This window comes from Cyclopterus lumpus, chromosome 9, assembly GCF_009769545.1.
Source record: "Cyclopterus lumpus isolate fCycLum1 chromosome 9, fCycLum1.pri, whole genome shotgun sequence".
NCBI classification, from domain to species: domain Eukaryota; kingdom Metazoa; phylum Chordata; class Actinopteri; order Perciformes; family Cyclopteridae; genus Cyclopterus; species Cyclopterus lumpus.
In genome coordinates, this window is record NC_046974.1 from 10715972 (window position 1) to 10731161 (window position 15190).

The 15190-nt window shown below is 38.2% G+C and overlaps 1 protein-coding gene across 1 annotated transcript in view; it reads right to left on the reverse strand.

Moving 5' to 3' along the window:
* Positions 1 to 11039, reverse strand: part of ncor2 (nuclear receptor corepressor 2) — a 76480-nt gene extending 65441 nt beyond the window's left edge. The window contains 1 exon segment of the mRNA XM_034542696.1: positions 10752 to 11039. The gene's annotated coding sequence lies outside the window, so the exon portion shown is untranslated.
* Positions 11040 to 15190: the final 4151 nt, after the last annotated feature.

The following is a 15190-nucleotide window of genomic DNA, read 5'->3' on the forward strand; positions in this document are numbered from 1 at the left end:
TAAACGTGAAAGAGCAATAAAAAGATGTTTTAACTAAAATTAATGAATAATCGTGATCTCAATATTGATCAAAATAATTGTGATTATGATTTTGGCCATAATCGTGCAGCCCTACCTCGACGTGCGACGACTCAGTCGTATGTTATGATTGCGTCTCACCAAATCCGAGAAGTGGGAACAATGAATGTTACCGTGTTTTGCAGACATGGCCAATGCAAGAGCCGTACAGGCAGTATAATCGTGGAGTTACTGAAAACTGAACCTGGAGGAATGGGACATATCCATCCATTTTTATTACAAACGGGTGAGTTTACGAAGAATATAGGGAGCCTATTTTTTGCAGGTTCAGATGATTATCACAGACTATGGACAAAGTCTTAAAACTTAAGTTACATCATGAAACTGGAAATATAAGCCACTATAGTAGTTTTGTGAGGGCCGGCTGCTCTGCAGTTGCGCTGGACTGTAGTGTAACTGGATGGAGGAAGTGAATGCGATTTATCTAATTGTAAATCAGGTGAAAAAAGCAACAAACATGACAATTCTAAAAGGGAAGCATTAACCATGAATTTTGTCCAACATTATACCGCTAAAAACAACAAAAAGAAAATATTCCGGCCTTGAATCATCAACTAATACTTTATATATACGTTATATCTAAAAATAAATGTTGGTCAGGCAAAAATCACATGGGATATTTCTATTTTGCAACAGATCATATCTATCATTAGCATTTTCTCAACACTGTAAAAGTGCGTGTCTGACCGCGATGGGAGGAAACAGAGCAGAGATGAACAGGGCCAGTGATTGGCTGGCCTGTACCTCCAGATGTGATCGTCCAGCTGTATCCAGGCTGGACAGCAAAGCAGCTATTGGATTTCCTGCCTGTTCCCCTGCTGCCGGCCGTCTCAGCGACACTGTAAAATTACATAAGGCTCTCCCCTCCCCCACGCTGTTGGCCAACGTAGAACAGAGGCCTTCACTGACTGCACATCACACAGTACTTGTTCTTGATTCCCAGTACATATTTGATCAAAATAGGATGAAAGATTTCAACGGACTTAGTCTAAAGAGTTAGACAGTTTTCTTCCAAATCTTTTTTTTTTTTTTTAAATAGTCCATTGTTATTGCGGATTAAAATTTTCAAACAATTATTTGCAGCCCAACATATATAATCATGTGTGTGTGTTATAAAAAATAAGAAATGACAACCACCCAGATTGACATTTTTTTTAACTTAGAATCCTAAACTACCTAATAGGGCCCTTTAACGCCCCACAGACGTAGGCTAACAGCTCAAATGCACTGCGTGGCCCAATGTGTTAACTATTTGCAATTGAATGCACTACCAAGATTATAGCCAACGGCGAGGTGACAACTGAGATACATGCATGTTCTGTGCTTCCAAGAGGAAGAAGAAAAAAATGTGAAACTGCACTAAATTAGGGAGAATAATTAATAACTACGCTGAAAAGCAAGTCAGGGGGCTTTCTGTAACAAAACGCCACCGCCACTAACTAAATATGCTCTATTAAACCATTCACGAGTTTGCTGATGGTCTGGACTACATCTGACCAGGCTGAGTCAAACCTCAAGCAGATATTTTCCAAACTTAAATCACATCATAATCAGTTTGCAAGGATTAGCCTGGATATACAAAGCTAACATTCTTTAGTCAGGCCAAGAACATCACAAGCTGGACTACAATATTTAGATTGTGCTTTTGTATGTTGTTGAATGTGATTCACAAGGCAAGGAATTGTGTCTGTTGCAATTTACTTACGCAAAAGTTATTTTATGTCTGTTACTATTCAAACTATTAAATTGCATATTAAATTATGCTTAATTGATTAACCTACAAAGCAAAACTAATTACATGAATGTCAAACATTGTCACCGTGACTTATTTGTTCATTTGTAATCCCCAAAATTACTATCTACACAGTCTTGAATGGCACTACACCAGCACACAATGTGACAGCATCTCTCTGATGCATGGGGTCTCTACTCACAAATCCCTCTATTCTATGTTGGCTCCGTTCTTAAAGCCCACCTGACATTCAGCTCACCATGCTGAGGAGCAGGAAATAAAACTGAGTGCACTTGTCTGCTGGGCTGACCTACTTCATCCTCACTGCTACTTAATTATTCAAGAACTTTGAAATGTTCTTCTGTATGGCAGCATGCAACCCGAGTGCCTCTATTTGGCCCTCATGACAGCAGACTCAGAGCTTCTATTTATGCATGAAAAGGTTCAAGAGTATGTGTGTAGTTTGAGGGTGTCCATGTGTGTGCAATGCCGAACACTAATGGCTATAAATGCTGCGGTTATTTAGACAAACACATCCAAACTAGATTTGATACACACGGTTTTTAATTATGGACAGAGGAAGAATGTAATGTAAAATACCCATTTTACATTACAAACAGACTAGACGTCACACCAGCAACTTGATGTTATGATGCACTCGGGGGACTTATTTGCTCAAAACTGCACTGTCATGGATCCAGTGACATGTCAAGACAGGAGTCTAGACATGTCACATCAATTCCCCACAAGCACACCATATCCTGTAATTACACTCTACTGGGCATGCACCAATACTACTTTTCTGTATTACAAGTACTTACATTTTAGTATTTGTAGATCCAGAGTGAAAACATTTTATTTATTTTCATGAGATGTTCCTCACTTTCTGAATGTAACAAATACAACATGATGCTGTTACATGCATTTTTTATATAACATTTTTAATCTTCCCGATATAAACATATCATAGCTAGCATTAGCGATGTTAACCTTAAGGGCATCCAAATTAGCGTGGCTAACTTCCTCGCCAACCCCCTTCACTTTAAAATTGGCAGCTGGCTGTCAAGTAAGACATGGGAACTCAGCTTGTGTCTCCTTGAGGGTCTTGAGGAGCTGTTGGATTTAATAAACTCCCCACACACCTGTTGACCGGACAATAGTTCACTTTTCACCGGGCTTACACTACACTGGCAGAAACAGAGTATGCCTGGAAGACACGCAGCTGACACGATAATGTAGCCAACTGTTAGCGCATAATTATGCTTTTGAACCAGTTTGTGTTTGTTTAGCATTGCCACTGAGTCATTAGGGCTCAACTGACAAGAGGTTAACATCACGTTGCCGTAATAGTATCGGGTGCGGTTGTATCAGAGTAGTTTTACAAGTACATGAGCACAGTATCTGACCAATACCTACTTCATACCTGTCAGTCACATGACACTCATATTTCTACTGTAAGATCATCAACCCTGAAGTGTGTGCCCTTGGCTATCCTTACTTATGTGGTTTCCAGAAAACAAACTATGCTGTAACACATTGCTAGAAGAAAAAGTGCTAATCTAAGATAAATATAACGCTATCCACAGCTGTAGCCTACACAAAAACAAGAGTCATGTCCTGTAACGTGCTGTCGTCTGTGTTGCGTAACAGAGTCAAGTGAATCACTTACCACAGAGCCATTTCTAATCTCTGCTAATCCACTGCCTGCCTCTTTCTTTTTTAGTGTGTTTAAATACGGGTAACTGGTTTTAATAAGAACTCCATTTCATAGCAATGGAAATCAAAATATGAATGGCTTATGAATTATAAATAGATTTAACTTAATTTCTAATAACACACAAAACAACAACATGCAATAAAAAGAGATATTACATAAGGCTTTTTAATAATGGTCTTTTGGAGTGAACCCAATAAAGGATGCAAGTAAAAAAATATGTCACTTGTGTTACTTATGTGGTCCATTTGTTTAGTGAGGTTTACCTTTACTAATCAATTATTTTCTAGGTGTCAATGAAAAAGTAAATTAAGCAGCTTAAAAGTATGGATCATGCATTAAAAGATGCAGTTGAAAAAGATGATCTCCAAAACCTCAGACTAACTGAGAAACTCCATCACCTTAAAAGGGTCAACAGGAAGAAAGACTTTCGCAGTCGACCAGTATTTTATCATTATTTTTGATAGACAACTATAACATACAAATTTAAAGAGGGTAGTTAAGTAACTGACGGTAGTTAAAGCACATCAATACAAATTGAAAGGATGAAATACATCAGGCTTCAAGAACATGTTATAACACACATTCAAAAGGAGTAGAAACATCCAACGTTACCACAATATGCGAGCACAGAACAGTTTTTATATAAACTGTTTAGACAAAGAAAAGGCTTTAAAATGATCTGTTGTCTCTTAAGGCGGAAAGGTCACAGAATGTCACGGGTGCAACTGTTAACTTGTGCAGATTAAAATGTTCTATTGGAATCGTACTTGTCGTACTATAGTCTGACAGCTAACATTAACTAATGAATTTAGGTGGCATTCAAGCTCTGAGAAAAAAACAGTATTGGACAAAGCTAAATTATAACACTATCATGATGTGTTCAATCTTGTAAAATTTAATTTTTTGTGAGAAACGAATATTAACAGAGAGAGGGGATTATGACCCGTTTAACTTATACAAACAATGTAAAAATGGTGTATAATATACAAATAAAACTTCTAATTGCCAAGTTGTATTAGAGATATTTAAATAAAAATACAATACGTTATTTCCCAATCATTTGAAGTGTGTTTTGTGCAAATAACCAGATTCAAAGAAAGTAAGATTTTTTGACAATTTATACAAACTTTGGAAGTTGAAATTGTTTTTTTGAAGCAGTTCCAAAATGGTGGTGATACAAGTTAGTCTGAAGTCCTGCTGTAAATTATAGTTCTTAAAAATAAAATGGGCAAAAATCGTAATCGGCAGGTCAGACTTTGAATCTGAATGAAATGCCTGTTTCGGTTACTGCCTGACATAACCGAAAAATAAATAAAAATATATAAACTAAAAATGAAACTAACTTGACTCCTTTTCAGTTATCACGGCTTTGGCTAAAAACAAAACAAAACTGTGCAGGGAGCATGTTCAGACAGTTAATGCTATTGCAATTGATACAGCACCAGGTATCAATTTAGTCTCTCTCCCAAACACAAGTATACTGCAACTGCAGCTTGACAACAAGACTGGCAAGTATTTCACACAGGAGGCAAATACAAGGCCATAAGAAAAGACTGTTTAGAGAACAGAGACAATGATAATATAAAATACTTTTATGTGTGTTTAGGAGCAGCTAGTAATCTTCAGATAATCATAAAATACAACAAACTATGAGAAAAACAAATGAGGGATGCTCGTTTCATTTCTTTACTCAAAGAAAAAATGAAATGAGATTAAAAACATGTTCATGAATATCCATATGTGCTCTACTGTTTCAGTACCATCTCACCTTGCTTTTATGTTTTCCTACCACTGAGGCATGTGCAACTTTCCAATTTTCAATATTCAGTAGTATGTAAAGTAACAAATCAAACCAGCCTTAGTTAAACAGTGTAATTACAAGAGAGCTGTATTGATTTGGAGAGATCGAGTTGGTGGTACTTGTTTGGAGCGATTACCCACAATTTAGTGATTTTATGCAATCTATAAAACTAGGATAATTATGGTCATGCTGAAAATTTGCATCAACGATATTGCTAGCGCTTACAGATATTGCAGGGATACATTGCATTTGATTATCGTATGCATCAAACATTCCTGGGGGGACATAAATCATCTTGTGGCCCTTTTGAGCTCTGTAGAGTGACAGACGCTGAATCCGTCTGACCTATAGACCTCATTAACCCTTCGACTAGCAGCCCCAACTCCCTCTCTTTTGATGAATGCATCCTGAATATGAAAGTGGGAAAGTATAAAAAGTGAGGACAAAGTCATGAGGCTAATGGCCACTTGCAGGATCTGTATGGGGCCGTATGAGAAAGGCCCGTTCCTTGAAATAACATGCCACAACCCAGATTTTTTTTCCATTTGGCAATCCCAGGAAAAAAAAAAAAAAATGTACACCTTCTCAACCTCAGCCCCAGAGCAGCCACTGGAACCAAGGTGGTGCTAGTTCATTGGCACTTTGACTACGAGTAATTTAAGGCACTGCAACAGACCAACTGTGCCTGATCTTAATACCACAGAGAGTCAAGCATAACATTACCAACACAAAAAACCTACTAGATGCAGTCCACTAGTAAGCAAGAAGTGCTAGACAGCTGTTACTCATTCTGCAAGAAGGGAAAGGGTTAGGAAGAGGGAATGCGCCTGGCAGGCAGTTTCAAGGCGACTGCCTCATATTTCCCTCTTTGGTTTCCGCGTGTTAACTTAAGGGTATATAAAATCACCTGCAGCATTCCAAAGTTATTTACGTAAGATGTGCTGTGATTTCAGTAGGCTAAATATAAATTCCAGTTCAAAATGCAGTGAGAAATGCTCATTGGTGGAACAGTGTTTATTTGAATGGATTTGCCTAAATTAAAGAAAATCAACTTTGAACACTCATATGCAGAATATTAGTCTATGCCAATTACAAGACTAAAGAGGATGTTGATTTAATGTAAAGTCCTACCTAAAGATAAACATAAAAAAATGCAGGTTAAGATTTCAACAAAAGCTGTATCCGAAACAAAATAATGTCTACCGACTAAATGGAGACCCAAAGCCAACCAGAGTTGGATTAAAGGCGTTCAGCCGATTCGACTACAGGCATGGTGAAACTTTTTTTCAATTTCAATTTTTAACGTTGAACCATTTCTAATATCTGTAGTATCTAGTATCTGTCAGGAGTCATAACACACTTTTCTCTCCATGGTCTGTTCATTACTTGCAGACAATTGTAAGTAATTAATAATAAACATTATACGTTTTGTCCAATGAAAACAGTTCTCTCATTTACGATTGCGCTTTAAAAACACTTAAAATACTCGTCTGATTGTGGGATTAATAGTTAGAGGGAGAACTTGGTTAAGTTGCAGACCTACTTGTGTGAAAATTAATGACATTTTAGCCTTTTTGACAGACACGCATTGTGAATTGTAATGGATGTAATGCTTTTCTTGAGGATGCTTCTTACACAGACCATAAATGAGCAAGGACTCTCCCCTTTCCAGTTTTGTAACCGTGTTGTGTTTCATAATATGAGCAGAAATTGAACTAGCACTGACGCGGTCTCCCTAAGGCACCACACTGAGCACAGGATTATCTTTGCCCCCATTACCCCTTTGAATAAGGGAGAGATATCTCCTCACTCTCCTTTAACACTTTACAATCCAAACAGCTAAGTTGATATTGTACTATGAGTGCACAGAACCTATGTCAGCAAAGTCACACCATTATGAATTATTGGCAGACTTGGTTCTGTCCATTTGCCTTGTCAGACACACAAACCATCTCCAGGTACTATGATTGGTTAGAACACCAGAATACAGTAAATACAGATGCATTAAATCTACTTCAGTTTTAACACCACCCCAATGAGTGCACACACACTCTTAAATGTTGTTTCTGATGTAAACAGCTACCATTACCAGTTGAGTGGAGGCCCAACATGTCCCTATTCTTTCTCTGTGTGTTTATTTTAATATTTTCATAATAACTGTATGAAATCATGATCTTTAAAAAGTGGTCGCTCATCGTGATCAATCTAAAAGAGAAACATCACCGAAATCTGCAGATCCCCTCGGCTTTAAGGACCTTTATAGCAAGTATCTATTGGTTAATATATATTATAATATAGTCAGTTATGGTTCACTCTCACCGCTGTATTAAAGTTGTTTTGGACTGACGTTCACCAGGTGTCCTGGATCACGACTCCAAAGTAATGATAATGTTGCCACTTGATGGGTTTGATTGCTAACAAGTTTGCCATATCAACTTAAAAGGGTCTGCTGTCCCCAAGTGCCCAAAACATCAGTTATTGAAGGTTTGTTCCAAAAAAGCTCTTTACTCAACACAGGGCTATTGTCAATGTTAAATAAACACCTATATTATTTTGCGTAATGCCCAACCTTTATATTACAAAATACAACAAAGTAAGGGTACTTGTGCCATGGCCAACCATATTTTGAACCTGTAATGTGGGCACAATACAAGTGCACGTCGCTGTGGAAATTTCCTTCTCTGCCAATATAACAAAATGTCGATATTTATGCATGTCACACATGGGAGTGGCAATTGCTAATGTTGTTAACTATGGCTTCAGGAATGTGAAACCAATTCTCAATAAGAACCCTTATAGTAGTTGGAGGAAGACTTTATTTGTGTTGCAACAGCAAACATTATGGTTTCCCACAGTGTTTTATCCTGTAGCAGAAGCGGGCACCATCGCCTGTAACAAAAGACCACCTCCACTAACCTGATCAAATTGAATACACTTCTGTGAAATTAAACATTTGAAGGTTCTCTATTGACATTCAGAGCATAATCAAACAGCCATTTGCTATGTAAAGAAATAGTGGAGCAATGTCTACCTAAGCAGAGAATAAAGTTGCTCTCCCTGTCTGCGTGTTGTAATTTGAGTTGCTGTGGCTTGTTTACATAGGCTGCCATCCCATGCTTTTTGGAGCAAGCTTCCACAGACGTCGCACAAGGCCCAATTATGAACGGAGGTGTCTCCAAAACGCCGTACAAACAAAATTAACTGTGAAGAATCATAAAGACACCGAGTTTAACTCATAGATATGACCATAGATAATCGTAAGCGACCAAAAGCCATACATTCAGGAAAGTTATGAGTCAGCGCCAAGTTACACAAATTCAAAAAGGTGCACAGCATAGCACTGCGACGACTTGTAGCGCCGCCGTGATTACTTCATGTGCTGGTGCGCTTGCCTCTCATCGGAGTTACTATGGCAAGTATAAATTACACTATAGCGTGCCTCCTAGCTGGAGGAATGCAACATAAATGGGAAGGGCCCAGCCATAGTGACAGACAACTTTACTCAATGAGCTTTATTTCATATGATGTTTATGGCATCTAACACATTGTGTTGTGATACGCATCGTGACATTTAGCACCTGTAAACTTGAGGGGAAACGAGTATGGCTGTCAATTTAAATAGCATATGCTAGGCTATATTTTTATGAGCGTGGCTAGGTTTATATGTCATCAACTAAGTAAGATGAATTAAGATCATGTTTTCCCTTTTGGCTGAAGTATTTCAAACATTTTCGTCTTAAACGTGCCATCCCCCCTAACCCAAAATATGCGTCTTTTGTTTTGGGTTAACAAACTAATTGGTCAGTGGTTCAGTAGAAAGTGCCCTTGTTTTATTGTCAACAAAAGGTCAATGAATGCTTGGTCAAGATAAGAAAAAGTAGCTTAACCCCGATGCGGGTGTCACCTCAAGTGTCCCAGTCACATATTGATAATATCTTAACCTTGTAAAAATTCCAACACAAAAAAAAACGTTTAACACTGAAAAAAAAATATTGATCAAACACACCACCTAAAGATTATTCATACATAGTCTGAATATCTGTAACGTGTGTGTTTGATATCAATACTATATACAAATAAATCTCCACAGTGCTGTGCTTAACTATTATAAAACACACTATTCTTTCTCAATAGCAGATCAAATGCAGCAACACAACAATCAAATATGCGTATTACGGTACAATGCCAGATTTAGTCCCATGCAATACAAGTGTATATTCATTTATAGGCCCCGAAGACCACATTTGGTTGTCACAATTTAAATCGAGTCACCTAAATTTCCAACGGCAGTGATAATGATACTGTTAAGTGACAGCTAAAACGTAGAATGTATGTGAATACTAATCATGAAGGAGGTTGTGGAGATTGGGCAGCTAAAAAAAAAACAGACGTCAGCTTCTTTACACAACACATGGTTACTTTGTTTATCTCAACGATCACCTCACTTAGGGTAGTTCGGCATTTCACAAGGTTTGGTTGTATAACAATGTAACTGTAAAGCTGTTCACTAAAAGTTTGACAACAGTATGGTCGGTCAGCAAATGAGACTGAACCTCACAACAACGCATGCTTACCCGTAGATGACTATCATTAGCGAAAATATGTAACTCTAAACACAGTCCACCTTAAAAATAGTATTTGAAAATTAAACCTGAAAACCACGGTTTTCCAAAGGAGCATTACCGTTACCGTCACAAAAGCAATGCATCTCTGAGACACCATTTAACGTTACACTAACTCAGATTGCGTTTCTTTTAACCCGACATCAGTTTTATCTCCCACCTGACAACAAAGCAAGGCGTTACCAGCTAACGTGAGATTAGCCATCTACCGAAGTCAACTTTTTTAAAGCCAATATATACAAACATCTGTGTTAAAATATGTGTGTTAGCAGGCTAACTCGGTTAGCATGATACACCGATATATAATACGAGTATTGACACTTACTGGGCCATTGGCATTATGCATTAATTTGGGGTATTGTTAGCGTGGTGTGTGAACAGTGTGTTTAACTCAATATGTATAACACGATACATTAGGTTAAATAAAACTGACGTTGACTATTCTATAGTTCTGACAGCTAGCTTGCGAAGCTAGCGCCGTTAGCTACCAGCTAGCTTAGCCTAGCCATGTAGCACGTGTTCATGATTTATAAAATAATTAACCAACAGACGACAGCCAGCCGACTATGAATACAGATGGTGTGCGGGGAACGGGTTGGTCGAACGGTTCTTTGAATAACTATGTTTCCCAAATGTTCGACGAACAACGTATTGTTCGTTACCTTCAATGCAACGTATAGCCTCGAAAAAGGTCAATTATGCTATGTAGGTTCCTTCTCCAAAGAATAGCCGGACCCCGTCGTCCAACAACACAGACCCGTCGTCCAACCAACGGACAACCAGCAATTGAAGCTAACCAACCTTAGCGGCGGGGCAGGAGATACCATCCGGCGGTGTTATCGTACAGTAGCTGATGTTCCGATCCTCGTCAGTCGATCCAAATTCACTTAAAGAGCCTCTCGCTTCGATTGACTGGCTCGCCCTTGAATTAATCCACACGAAAGAGTACTTTTCGTTTTCATTTGTTCCGCTGGCGGTTTTCAGATATGTCGTGCCTGTTCCTGCACAACACACAGTGGTGTAGCACTATTCTCTCTAAGCCGCTGCTGCTGCTGAGACCACAACGGGGCTGAACCGCCTCTCTCTCTCAATAGGTCCGCATGCTCTCTCGCCCCTCCTCTTTACTCGAGGGCTATGCTTTTCCCATGCCCGCAACACATTCAGTGATATATATCTGTGGTGTTGAAATCAGTGATCGTCATAAGGAACCAAAACAAAATATATATAAACAACAAGTAGTTTTTGTTCCCATCGTTCTCGTTGGCTCTGCACCAGCCTACTTGCCCCACATACTAATGTAGCATGTCTGATATGTACTGTATATCTGCACACGACCTGTAAATATCATCCCATATGTCCACGTTTCTTTATGAATTTACGTAAGTGTATGTATGCCATATACATGATTTGATATCGTGAACATTTTACACTACTATTAATTGCTTATCTAAACACATTTATTTACAAATATAGCTACATATAGCATTCATCACCATCAAGGTGTAGGCCTGTTTATAGCGATCCACAAAACATGTAGATACATGTAACAAATAAAAGTTGCATCTATCTATATATCTATCTATCTATCTTTATTATAAATCACATCTGGCCAGATCCTAAATCCAATTTAATCAACCCTAACCCTAACCCCTAAACCTAGCACCGCTTTCACTGTATATACTTTATATACACTTTTCATTTTCTTTATTATTTTTTCTAAATTTAATGTCCTGCTCTGCTATTTTATTGTATTGTATATATTGAGCATAAAGTATCTATCTATCTATCTATCTATCTATCTTTCTATCTATATATCTATCTATCTATTTTTTTATCTCTCTATATGTCTGTATGTCTGTCTGTCTATTTCTCTCTCTCTATCTATTGTTATAGCGCTCTCTCTCTCTCTCTCTCTCTCTCTCTCTCTCTCTCTCTCTCTCTCTCTCTCTCTCTCTCTGTCTTGGTTTACCATCACCTGGATATATCACTACATCCTTGCTGTTCAAACATATTGTTGGCACATATTGTCATTTTATCAACAGCTTTTATTGTCCCTCTCACAGTACATCTTTGAGGACAAAACCCTCTGTATTTTCTCTCCCTTAAAGCTCCAGTCAGAACTCAGAGGTTTTAAGAGGGGTCAGTTCAAGCGTTGACACTCCAGGAAGTCTACATCTGTGCTGCTTGATGCCCGTGGAGAAGTACAAGCTGTGAATACAGCAACTTAACATTGAAGGATAGTATTTAGGAGTTCACAACATCCCATGCTGTGTACATAGTTGATGACTCCGCTGAAGCCAATGCCCTCTAAATGGTCTGTAACATCTTTTGTCTGCGTCACAGCTATACTGACGTCTAAAACCACCACCCACACTGCAGCTATTTCAGTCACACAAAAGATTTAGCTTTAAAGTATTTAATTCAATCATTTCAGAAAGAAACCTGCTGCTACGTAATCTTGGTTTTGGCAAGCTCAGGTAATTAGTTTCACTCAATTTTACATGATGTACTTTTTATTTTGTATCGTGTCATTCCATTTGGATAAGGTGTTGGCAATCTGGCACATTTCAGGCAGGCACCTAACTTTCAGCGGCAGCCTTCCCTATGATGTCAGATGGGATTGTTTTTCTTCCCTGTGTTTTTCTTTCTGCTCTGTGGTTTGGGAGACCCCCTCTAACCATCAGTATACAGATCATCTCTTCATTCAGCCACCACAGAGCAGGAAAGAGAGCTGTTTATTTCAGCTGGGCTTTCTGGACCAAGGCACATGCCGAAATAATCTATCCCCCATCTCCGCAATGCCAGATTTGTCAACTCACTGATAAAGCACAAATGTTTCTCACTTGCCAGTTTTGATGTCAACAGCTGTGTTTCATCTGCAGCCAGAACCCCTGTAGAGTTAAATGGAGCATCAGACAAAGCACAAATGGCCAAGTGAACTTTCTTGAGATCCTAAAATACATGATATCTGAACAAGGGACTTTTCATGATTACAAAAATAAATTTGGAGCCCACCTGAGGTACCTCCTCTACAAGTTATTCAACAATAACTGGAGAGGATTGTTTCAATAGATCCAGAGTCCACATGAAAGGCAACACTAAGAGTGACGGCACCAGCTAAGCAAACATCTGAGATTTCAAAGACTGTCAGTTGATAGATGTACTGCAGATAGTCATTAATCATAATGTGTAATAAAAGATGAACAACATAAGGAGGAGGCTGAAGGGGAAATCCTCATCAAAATAGCAATCTTAAAAGACGCAGTCTACCAGATTAATGGAACTACCCTTTGTGAATGATCTGCTTTGATTACAAATTAAAATACTCCTTTGCTGCCCAAACACATATTACACTCATTCTTAGTCCTATCTTCTTCAGGGTTAGTACTTAAGGTGTGTTCAGTTCAACTTAAACTAGTTGGATTCAAGTACAATTAAATCAAAAATATACAATCGTGAACATGAAATATCTCTAACTGAAATCATTTTTAATATGATTTTTAGATGAAGGTGATGGATACTATTTGGGAAAGGCTGCTATTTATAACGCTGGTATAATTACATGTCAAGTTCTTCCTTTGGCTGTGATGTACATTTTTAGCTGAGACATAATTCATCTTGCCACATTGCTGGCCTTCATTATTGTCAAGACTGGGCTTGAGTCAAACAGCCTGGGAAAATTATCTGTCTCTAGATATCAGAGAAAGGGAAAGACAGCAAGCAAGAGAGGATTTTTTTTAAATCTGTTCAACCTTGACAGTATTTTCCTTGTCTCATTCAAAAATCAGTCTAGGTATACAATGCAAAGTCATGGCTGAACTCTATTCACTGCCACAAGACTTCACTTAACTACCTCCTCCTCGCCACAACAAGGTCGGCACTGAGAGCAGAAATGGCAGCATCTCACAGAAGAGTCTAACTCCTGCCTGCATTGTTGGAATTCCAGCTTAACTTCCTGAGTCTGTCCACACCTGGCTGACTGCCAGCACATACGTTTCTCTCCCCCCCCCTCTCCTTCCCTTTATCAAGATCATATGTAGAGTGAATGTTACTGTTGAGACATAATGTCAGTCTTTTCCAACCTAATCTATCTATCTATCTATCTATCTATCTATCTATCTATCTATCTATCTATCTATCTATCTATCTATCTATCTATCTATCTATCTATATATCTATCTATCTATCTATCTCTATCTACATATATCTATCTAACTATATCTCTTTCTATCTATCCATCTATCTCTATATCTCTATCAATCTATCTTTATATACATCTATCTATCTATCATCTATCTATCTCTATATCTATATCTCTACATCTCTATCTATATATCTCTACATCTCTATCTATCTCTCTCTCTCTATATATATATATCTATCTCTCTATATATCTCTATCTCTATCTCTATATATATATCCATCATCTATCTATCATCTATCTCTATCTCTATCTCTATCTCTATCAATATCTCTATCTATCTATCTCTATTTCTATCTATCTATCTATCTATCTATCTATATATATAACTATATATCTCTATATCTCCATACATATATTTATCTACCTATCTATCTATCTATCTATCTATCTATCTATCTATCTATCTATCTATCTATCTATCTATCTATCTATCTATCTATCTATCTATCTATCTATCTATCTATCTATCTATCTATCTATCTATCTATCTATCTATCTATCTATCTATCTATCTATCTCTCTCTCTTTCTCTCTCTATCGAGCTATCTATCTATCGACTGTGCGACAATGGTAAGCAGGGTCGTCCTTCAATCAGAGGATTGGCGGTTCAATCCCCGGCTCTGCTAGCCCATGTCGATGTGTCCTTGAGCAAGACACTTAACCCTAAAATTGCTCCCATAGCTGTGCCTACTGTGTATGAATGTTAATAGTCCCTCCCATCAGGGTATGAATGGGTGTGAATGGATGAATGATGACATGTAGTGTTAAAGCGCTTTGAGTGGTCGGAAGACTAGAAAAGCGCTGTACAGGTCCATTTACCATATATCTCTCTCTATCAAGGTAACTATCTCCCTATCTCTCTCTACTTGCAGTTAACATGACGTAAAATAAGGCATCTTATGATGTAATGTATTCTCTGTTTTCGTGGGGCACATTGTGCCTGAAGTTCGTCGGTATCACTGGCTGCCGTGGGCGTGACAGACATATTCACACTTGTTCGCATGTCCAAGTGAACCCCTGTAATGAAACTGGCAGT